Genomic DNA, 11,865 nt, shown 5'->3' on the forward strand with positions numbered 1-11,865 from the left:
ATCCAGCCAACAGTGCCCCGTGTGTCCTGTGACCACTGCTGAAGGTCTAGAAGATGACCAACTCAAACAGCAGCAATAAATGAGCAATCGTCTCTGACTTTACATCTACAAGGTGAACCAACTAGGTAGGAGTGTCTAATAGAGTGGACACGGTATTTAAACCCACAACCACCATATGTCAGTGTCACTGCAGTGCTGAGAATCATACACCACCTAAATTATATCTGCTCTGTGGTGGTCCTGACCATTAAAGAACAGGGTGAACACAGGCTAAAAAGGTATGTAGAAAAACAGGTGGACTACAGTCAGTAATTGTAGAACTACAAAGTGCTTCTATATGATAAGTGGAGCTGATAAAATGGACAGTAAGTATAGAAACAAGGAGGTGGTCATAATGTTATACCTGATAGGTGTATATCAACAACATCCAAAAACAACTTTGGGTCAAAGCTCAGAGATGGACTAAATTAAACGCATTGGTTGCAGCATGATGAGTCGAACTTTCATATTGTTTTTGTAAATAATGGACTTTTTAGGGACATCCCTGCTTGTTTTAGCAATGCCAAACCATATAATACATGTTACAACAGTGTGGCTTCATTGCTAGTGTGTGCAGGTGCTAGACTTGACTGTCTGCATTCCACTCTATAACAAAATACCAGCCCCACTTCCAGAAAGTTGACATTATGTAAAAAGCAATAAAAACAAGAATCTGTGATTTGTAAATTCTCTTAAACATTTATGTAACTGAAAAAAGTAAAGATGTCCAATGTTTTCACTAATTATTTTATTTTGTAAATATGAACACATTTAGAATTTGATGCCTACAACACACTCCGAAAAAGTTGGGACAGAGGCATGTTTAGAACTGTGTTCTATTACCTTTTGTATTAAAGAATATTTTTAATGGTTTGGAAACTGAGGTCACTAGTTGCTGCAATTTTAAAAGGGAAATGTCTCCTCATTTTTGCTTTATAGACAACATCAGCTGCTCAACAGGCTGTTGTCGCCATTTTTCTGATTCTCCTTGTTTTACTGCGCCATACATTTCAAAAGAAGACAGATCTAAACTAAAGGCAGGCCAACTAAGCACACACTCTCCGTTTGTAAGAAGCCACGCTCATGTAGAGCCTACAAAATGACGCCTGGTACTGTCTTGCTGAAATAACCAGGGATTTCCAGGAAAAGGACATCTGACTGATGGCAGCATATCTCTCTCTAAAATGTCAATATACACCTACACTAAGTTGCCTTCATATGCAACTCACCCATGCCATGGAAATCGATGCATTCCAATAGATGTTGGCTTTTGTACTTTTTGCTGATGAGTCTGAATAGTACTTTGATGTCTGTTTTTCCTGAAAACAAGCTGAAACTTAGACTGATCATCTGACCACACATACTTTATGTGAGATGAGCAGAGAACCAGAGAATTTGAGTTTCTGAATAAAATTGTTTTTGCATAACAGTTTCAGGTTGCATTTATTGATGAGTGTTGAGTGATAACTGTTTTCTGAAGTACTCTGTGGCTGTATTTATCACAGCAGTATTATTAGCCTTGCCCTAATTTAACTAACTTTTCTCTGAATTCCATGAATCTTTCCACAATGTCATGTATGGTAGATGGTGACAGACCTAAATTGAGAAATGTTTTTTTAACTGATTGACAAAGTGCTAAACCTAAACCCATTTTTGCTTGCAAAGGCTGAGCCTTTGGTGGATCGTCTTTTTATACCCAATCATGATTTACTCAGCCGTTACCAGTTTACCTGTGGAATGTTTAAAAACACAACCAATTGTTTTGCCTCTGTCCCAACCTTTTGTGTTGCAGGCATTCAATTCTACAAAATACAATTAAGATGAAAACACTGATCAGTGAAAACACTGGGAAAACTCAAGAGAATTAACAAATCGCAAAACATACCAACTTTTCTGAAAATAGGGCTTGTACATGTGCTGCAAAATGTGTGCAATAGCACAACAACAAACGCTTACTTGATAAGAAAAGTTATATTAAGCAGTCAAAGAAAATAATCTTCACTTTTCACAACTACAACAGTTAGTATCCTTAGTTCCACATTGTTTGTTTGCATTGCCATTTACACCAATTTAACTTGTGGCAAATTGGAGTTTGACTGTGTTAGGTAACAATGATTTTCCAAAATACTCCCATGGTCATATTTATTACAGTAGCATAATAATTTCCCATGCAATGCCCCTTGAGGGCTCGGAAATTCACACACATTTGACATTGGTTTTCAGCCTTGCCCAAGATGACTAAGAATTGTCATAAATTCTCTAAATATTTTTACAATATTATTTATTATGTATGGTAGATGGTGAAAGAAATGTTCTTTTTGAACTGATTCTTTCATGAAGTGATTGGCCATGACCCATCATTGCTTGCAAAGACTGAGCCTTTGCTGGCTTTTCTTTTTATATTCAATCAAGATACCTCACCTGTGTAATTGTATAACATGAATATTCTATAGCCTTTTTACATTGTTTCCAAACATTTCTAGATTTATTTTAGCCAAATTCAACAAAAACAAAAATCTGTAATTTCTTAATTCTTTATATAAATGACAGATGTACATCAGAAATGATAACCTGGGTGACTTGATTCTATTTTGTATATATAAAACCATTTTGAATATTTTAACCCTCCACTGCACGGTGTTGCCATATGGCAACATACCATTTCTTTGCAACTTTCGAATATTTAAAAATAAACATAAACTTTGATTTGCCCTTACATGGGAGGTGAGGCATTGTTTTAACCAGTTATGTACTTGGATGGCATCACTTGACATTTATACACCCCAAAATCTTACTCTTTTCCACACTTCTAATGAGTTTGAGTCACCTGCAGAAGGGCTCCTCAAACTGCAAAGATTTCTACCAATTATGCATATATTTGCAGCATTTAAAAAAATACTTAAATAATCTGTGGTAAGTTATGATCCGTTTTTACCATGCAAATCTAGTTTATATAAAATTATTGTCTTTTTATTCAATAAATTAGGTATGTTGCCAAACAGCAACATTGTGCAACAATGGAATGGAGCCAGTGTATTCTCTAGTTACTGACACCTGAATATTTTTTAACTAATTACACAAGAGACCAAGACAGATTGATATATGAATGGAATGGTTACACTTATGTTTTTGAAATTATAAATGTATTTTTTTTGTTTAGAACATGAACCCATCAACGTTCTATAGCAAGGCTAAGAAGAGGGTGAAAAATAGGGCACATGTGGCTATTCCTCCTGATGAAAGTTAGTCTAGCTTGTTTGGCTTCAAGATAAGTGTCTGTCTTACACAGCAAAATAAGTGGTGCAGCCCAACAAACAGGAAGACCACCTCAAAGTGTTGAGTTGCACATGTATACTTTTTGGTATATTTTTAAGGACAATCAGTTCATTTTTCAATAAAATTTTTATTTTCACACGTTTGCATACTGTACAGTTTCTGATGGTTTTAACATTTTTTCCAGTGAACAAAAATAATTAAATCCATAAAAGTAAGTTGTATGATCTATAAAATTTAATGTTGTATATTAACAATACACTATATTGCCAAAAGTATTCACTCACCCATCCAAATCATTGAATTCAGGTGTTTCAATCATTTCCATGGCCACATTTGTACAAAACCAAGCACCTAGGCATGCAGACTGCTTCTACAAACATTTGTGAAAGAATGGGTCGCTCTCAGGAGCTCAGTGAATTCCACTGTGGTTCCATGATAGGATGCCACCTGTGCAACAAGTCCAGTCGTGAAATGTACTCGCTACTAAATATTCCACAGTCAACTGTCAGTGGTATTATAACAAAGTGGAAGCAATTGGGAATGACAGCAACTCAGCCAAGTGGTAGGCCACGTAAAATGACAGAGCGGGGTCAGCAGATGCTGAGGTGAATAGTGCGCAGAGGTCACCAACTTTCTGCAGAGTCAATCGCTACAGACCTCCAAACTTCATGTGGACTTCAGCTCAAGAACAGTGTGTAGAGAGCTTCATGGAATGGGTTTCCATGGCCAAGCAGCTGCATCTAAGCCTTACATCACCAAGCACAATGCAAAGCGTCAGATGCAGTGGTGTAAAGCACGCCGCCACTGGACTCTAGAGCAGTGGAGACGTGTTCTCTGGAGTGACAAATCACGCTTCTCCGTCTGACAATCCGATGGACGAGTCTGGGTTTGGCGGTTGCCAGGAGAACGGTACTTGTCTGACTGCATTGTGCCAAGTGTAAAGTTTGGTGGAGGGGAGATTATGGTGTGGGCTCGGCCCCTTAGTTCTAATGAAATGAACTCTTAATGCTTCAGCATACCAAGAGATTTTTTACAGTTTCATGCTTCCAACTTTGTGGGAACAGTTTGGAGATGACCCCTTCCTGTTTCAACATGACCTCAACCCAACAGAACACCTTTGGGATGAATTAGAGTGGAGACTGTGAGCCAGGCCTTCTCATCCAACATCAGTGCCCGACCTCACAAATGCGCTTCTGAAAGAATGGTAAAAAATTCCCATAAACACACTCCTAAACCTTATGGAAAGCCTTCCCAGAAGAGTTTAAGCTGTTATAGCTGCATAGAACGGGCCGACATCATAATAAACCCTATGGATTAAGAATGGGATGTCACTCAAGTTCATAAGTGTGTGAAGGCAGATGAGCCAATACTTTTGGCAATATAGTGTATATGACTATACCATTTCCGTTGCTGCACAATGTTACCATATGGCAACGTACCAAAAGAACCCCTTAAAATAAAATAAAAAATTAAATATGTAAATCTAGGTTAATTTTAGGTGATAAAAACACTGTATTTTTTATTCCATGACGGGAAAATAATGTGTGTAGTAGAGGGTTAATTAAAATTTTTCAACAATAAGCAGATAAATTGGTATTATGATTGAATATTAAAGGATGATTCACCAAAGGCTTAGTTTTTGCAAGCACAGATGAGCTGTGTTTCACCACCTTTAATTTACTTAAAGAATTGTCAATCAGCCTAAAATAATATTTCTCAACACATTACTCAAAGAGAAATCAATTATTTGCAAAAAGACCACTAAGTTCTCTGGGCACAAATTTATTTCTAGTTAAATAAAAGAAGTGGAAATGTGGGTAATGGTCAGATGAGTTTATGTTTCAGTTTACTTTGGGGGAGAATAGACATCCAGTTCTCTGTGCCAAATAAGAAAAGTATAGATTTTTCACTGAAAAGTGCAAAGTCAACCTCTGTCATAGTATGGGGGCGTATGTTTGGATTTTTAGAGATAAATACGCTGCCCAGAAACATCTTTTCTCAGGAAGTCTATGGTTATTTCAGCAAGTCAATATCAGGCCTCATTAATATAACAGAGCGGCTTCATAGATACAGCGTGTGAAGTCTTGTGTCAATCAAGCTGGTCATTAAAAATAATTTTTAGTCAACTCAAACAGGTGGAATAGAGGCTGATTGGGGTATATCTTTTGACTTACATATATGGCTAAAGGTATGTGGACAACCCGCTAAATCACTAAATTTAGGTGTTTTAGCCACACTCCTAGCAAATAGGTGTTTACAAATTATTAAGAGGAAATGTATTTTATGTTTGTGACTTTGTAGCAACAGTTTGACTGTGCCCTGTGCACAAAGCAAGGTTAATAAAGATCTGGTTTATTAATTTAATATGAAAGATCCTCTGTAGCCCTGACTTCAATGCTACTGAACACCCTTGGAAGAAATGACTTGAGGGCCAACACTGTACTTTATGCCCATGGATTTAAAATAGGATTGTCATGGTGTTATTTATACATACCACTAGCTAACTGTATACAAAGCAGTTGTATGTAAATACCTCAACTATCTGTGTACAACAGTTACAGTAAATAATGCTTTACCGTTACACTTCATCAGTTAGAATTTAGTTATAACCCTATAATTTTTTATGCATTTTACACCAATCAGCCTTAACATTAAAACCACCTCCTTGTTTCTACACTTACTGTCCATTTTATCAGCTCCACTTACTATATAGAAGCACTTTGTAGTTCTACAATTACTGACTGTAGTCCACCTGTTTTTCTACATACCTTTTTAGCCTGTGTTCACCCTGTTCTTTAATGGTCAGGACCACCACAGAGCAGATATAATTTAGGTGGTGTATGATTCTCAGCACTGCAGTGACAATGACATGGTGGTGGTGTGTTAGTGTGTGTTATGCTGGTATGAGTCGATCAGACACAGCAATGCTGCTGGAGTTTTTAAATACCATGTCTCACTGTCCACTATTAGACACTACTACCTAGTTGGTTCACCTTGTAGATGTAAAGTCAGAGACGATCGCTGCTGTTTGAGTTGGTCATGTTCTAGACCTGCAGCAGTGGTCACAGAACGCTGCCCACAAGGCACTGTTGGCTGGATATATCTTTGGTTGGTGGACTAGTCTCAGTCCAGCAGTGACAGTGAGGTGTTTAAAAACTCCATCAGCATTGCTGTGTCTGATCCACTCATACCAGCACAATACACACTAACACACCACCACCATGTCAGTGTCACTGCAGTGCTGAGAATGACCCACCACCCAAATAATACCTACTCTGTAGTGGTCCTGTGGGGGTCCTGACTATTAAAAAACAGCATGAAAAGGGGCTAACAAAGCATGCAGAGAAACAGATGGACTACAGTCAGTAATTGTAGAAATACAAAGTGCTCCTATATGGTAAGTGGAGCTGATAAAATGAACAGTGAGTGTAGAAACAAGGAGGTGGTTTTAATGTTATGGCTAATCGGTGTAGCTGTTAAACATAAGGTGGGTACAACACGTGTTATTCAAGCAACGTTTAGTCTCTTTACAATACAAAGCAAATATATATGTATATAAACACGTCAACTAACTACACAAAGCTTTTATATATAAATACGCTAAATAATTGTCAGGTAACTACACCAGGCAATACGTTTTATCGTTACACTCCATCAGAAAGTATTTAGTTATCTGTTATCAAAACCATTATATTTATATTAAATAACTTTTTTACGTAGTATCACTTCACACAAACCTGCTGCACATTTTTAGCTGTTATACATTCAGGTGGATACAAAACATATTATTCCGGCAGCTCGGAGTTATATGACGTGATCTTATCAAAATAAAAGTCTTCACTTTGCCGTGGTTTGGTTGTAGCTCTTTTATAAAAGTAGTTTAATTGTAGTGGTCGTTTATGTGTACACATTTTTATTCAAGTATTTTTATTAAAATTATATTGATAACCACTTACCCCAGTTGGTCAGATGGGTCAAAAAAAGTCCTGGGACTTTGCAAAAATGCAATTGGTTTCCTCAGTTCCCATATGATTAAAACTAAAATTGATAGGAAATGTGATGAAACGCAGTGGTAAAGATGTCTCTGTACCTCTTTTTTTAACCACTTTGCAGGCATCAAATTAAAAATTTTAAAGTCAAGTGAAAACATTGGAAATACTTTTTGGCTCTACTATTTCAGGCATATTGTGCCAGGTAACCTAGCAAAGAAATTTGAAGATTAATGTCTAGTTATTTTATTTAACACTCCTAGACATCTAGCTAAGTGATTCCCAATTCGTTATTGGTTAGAAACCAGCACAAAAAAAGTTGTGTGGATGTTAGATTGACCATTAATATAAAAAAAACATACAAAAGATTGAATGACTTTGTTGCACGTTATGGGTCTTTGTTGACACCAATAATCAATATCAACAGCTGAGAAATACCACCCATTCACACACACACCCCTATACCTAGCGCCTCTCCACCCCAAACACTTTCCTACATCTCCACCACAAATTTTGCAATTATTGCTATAACTGTTTCCCTTTACTGGTGCTTTTATTTTCCTTCAGTGTTGCTTAAATAATTAAATTTTTATTCTTTTTCTTTTGTTTTATTAGTGTCATGATAATAAAGCTTGATCACTGATATAAAATCTTTTTTTTTTCTCAACAATTAGAACCAGTAGGACCCAGTTTTGGCAATATGGGACTTGACCTGCAGTTTGATTAGTTTCAGCAGGTCAAAAGTCACACTAGTGTAACTTTTTCTCTGTGCTCGTTTACAAAAGAAGTAGTTTGTCTGCACCCATTTAAAAATACACAGAACAGTGGTCTTTGCCAAAATTGCTAAGAAAGCCCAAGCTTTTACCTTTTACTGACAGAAAATGTAGGTTTAAGAATCTCAGAAAAACATAATGGACTACAAAGAAGGCAATAATCTAGGCAATTATTTTTTTATTTTTTGTTTTGAAAGAAAGATCTTTACATGATGATAATTTCCAATGCCTTTATTCTTTTAAGTGCCAGTGTGTGTTGTACTTCCAGACATCTACACAATTATTGAGAATAAGGATTGTGTGAGAAAAAAAAATACCGTATGTCACTTTCTTCTACTTATTCTGATAAAACAGAGGTATTACTTGTCGGATTCAAAGCCACAAGGGACGAGTTGTTTAACTTGGTGTATAACATTGATGCTTTCTCTGTGATACCCAGCTCACTTGAAAAAAAAACCTTCTCCTTAATGCACAAATTGGTAATATGACTAGAATTTATTTCTGGGCAAAGCGAGGAACATTATCAAGGACGTTTCTCATCCTAACCATGGACTTTTCACCCTACTTCCGTCTGGCAGGCGTTACAGGAGCCTCCGCTCTCGTACCAGCAGGCTCAGGAAGAGCTTTTTTCCTGAGGCTGTAACCCTGCTAAACTCCAGCACACCATTGTAAAAATATCACTGCACTTTGTACCACATTTAACTCTGTACTTTTTACAAATGTTTCATCTTGACTTGACAGTATTTTGCAAATTTGCACATGGCACTATTGCACTGTTTACACCAGCACAATTATAATGTATATACTGTATATACTTGCTATACTTATATACTTCACTTTATTTATTCTCATTCGTTACCCATTCATGTAGCCACTTTAGTCACCTTCATTACTCTGTAAATACATATTAGTCTATTCACTGTACAATCATCATTATCTGTTTAATAGTCTTAATATTCTGTTTAATAGTCTCATTATTCTTGTATGTCTCCTTATTTCACTTATCTGGTCACTTTTGCACTTTAACTGTGTATTATATGTATATAATCTCTATCTTGCACTTCTGGTTAGATGCTACTGCATTTCGTTGGCTCTGTATTTGTATACTCTGCACAATGACAATAAAGTTGAATCTAATCTAATCTAATCTAATCATTGCTATGCCCTTCTACCAAATGGTCTGGTAGATCTATAACCAAGCCCCTGTTGGTTAAAAATGCAACAGCTCAGAAGCTCTCATGCTCTGGCTCAATTTTATTTGATATGTTGGGTCATCTGGTTGTGCCGAGTTTTGGCCCATTAGGACCATGAATGTCCATCCCAAACAAAGCTGGTCAAAGAGATTATTCTTCCCAGACTAAAATGCAGGATGATGAAATCTTATTACCTTTTTTCAACTTTTTTATTATGACTGTTGTTCTAGTTTATTTAATCTGTATTATCTGTTTATTTACTTTAGTTCTACTTCTTCCAAATATACACCGATGAGGCATAACGTTATGACCACTGACAAGTAAAGTAAATAACACTGATTATCTCTTTATCACGGCACCTGTTAGTGGGTGGGATATATTAGGCAGCAAGTGAACATTTTATCCTTAAAGTTGATGTGTTAGATGCAGGAAAAATGGGCAAGCGTAAGGATTTCAGCGAGTTTGACTAGGACCAAATTGTGATGGCTAGATGACTGGGTCAGAGCATCTCCAAACCTGCAGCTCTTGTGTGGTGTTCCCAGTCTGCAGTGGTATGTATCAAAGTGGTCCAAGGAAGGAACTGGCGACAGGGTAACTGGCGACAGGGTCATGGGCGGCCAAGGCTCACTTGATGAGCGTGGGGAGCGAAGGATCCAACAGACGAGCTACTGTAGCTCAAATACACAGTGCATTGCAGTTTGTTGCGTATGGGGTAGCAAAAGGGGGAGATACAGTGTATCACAAAAGTGAGTACACCCCTCACATTTCTGCAAATATTTCATTATATCTTTTCATGGGACAACACTATAGACATGAAACTTGGATATAACTTAGAGTAGTCAGTGTACAGCTTGTATAGCAGTGTAGATTTACTGTCTTCTGAAAATAACTCAACACACAGCCATTAATGTCTAAATAGCTGGCAACATAAGTGAGTACACCCCACAGTGAACATGTCCAAATTGTGCCCAAAGTGTCAATATTTTGTGTGACCACCATTATTATCCAGCACTGCCTTAACCCTCCTGGGCATGGAATTCACCAGAGCTGCACAGGTTGCTACTGGAATCCTCTTCCACTCCTCCATGATGACATCACGGAGCTGGTGGATGTTAGACACCTTGAACTCCTCCACCTTCCACTTGGTGTTCCAATGTGCCAAGGAACACATTGACTGGTCCAAAGAGAAATGGCTGAACATTTTGTGGACTGATGAAAGCAAAATTGTTCTATTTGGGTCTAGTGGCCGTAGACAGTATGTCAGACGACCCCCAAGCACTGAATTCAAGCCAAAGTTCACTGTGAAGACAGTAAAGCACGGTGGTACAAAATGATGATATGGGGATGTTTATCATACCATGGTGTTACGCCTATTTATCGCATACGAGGGATCATGGATCAGTTTAAATATATCAGAATACTTGAGCAGATCATGTTGCCCTATGTTGAAGAAGAAATGTCCTTAAAATGGGTGTTTCAACATGACAATGACCCAAAACATCTTGGTTACAGACAAACAAGATTGAGGTAATAGAGTGACCAGCCCAATCCCCTGACTTCAATCTCATAGAGAACTTGTGGGCTGAAATCTGAAACGTGTTTTTTTGAGGCAAAACCCAAAATTGCAGAAGAACTGTGGAATGTAGTCTAATCATCCTGGACTGGAATACCTGTTCAGAGGTGCCAGAAGTTGGTTGACTCCATGCAACACAGATCTCGGAAACAATTGTTCTGCCACTAAATATTAGTTCAGTAATTTAAAGTAAAGTGAAACCTCAAAAAAAATTTCATGTTATAGATACATTTTTTGAGTTTTTAAAGAAAAATGCTGGCACTGCTATTATTTTGAACAGCCTAATATTCATTTTTCTTAATTTTCTGTAAAGGATTGACACAAACTGACTAAATTTTGTTAATGTTTTGATTTAGAATTGAAAGTGTAGTATTTTCAGTGCATTTGCATTCATGGAAATAAAAGTTATTATAATGATTTTGTGCTTTATTCGCTTTTTTAAAATCACTATTTTTTTGAACACCACTGTGTATATATATATATATATATATATATAAGTTATTATAATGATTTTGTGCTTTATTCGCTTTTTTAAAATCACTATTTTTTTTAACACCACTGTATACTACGGTGGCGTAAGGTTGTCTAGTTGCAGGACAACCTCCATTGGCAATTCTGAAAAAAACATACATTACCTGACCTCGAACATAAGCCTTTAGGGATTCCCAGATCATAGAGAGATTTATGTCATGGGTGATATTAATATCCAGAAAACTTATAATATCTTATTCGAGAGTGCTTAAATGAAATCTTATTGAAAGTGAAAGGTTATTATATTGGCATTACAATTATATTTAAAGTGAAATGTCTGACCCAATCATTTACCATTGCTTAGGTGTCCTGTAAGAAAGCACCATGCACCCATAGACCTGCTGGATGACATAATACTCTGGTCCTGCTGAGTTGATTGTTTAAACCCCTGACATTCCAGGTTATGAAGCTGACTACACTTTCATTACCAGGTGACATAACTGAAAGTAAGGAAAGAGACTGTAGTGATACAGAATGGTTTACATACGTTC

Source organism: Trichomycterus rosablanca, chromosome 21 (genome assembly GCF_030014385.1).
Source record: "Trichomycterus rosablanca isolate fTriRos1 chromosome 21, fTriRos1.hap1, whole genome shotgun sequence".
Classification (NCBI taxonomy): domain Eukaryota; kingdom Metazoa; phylum Chordata; class Actinopteri; order Siluriformes; family Trichomycteridae; genus Trichomycterus; species Trichomycterus rosablanca.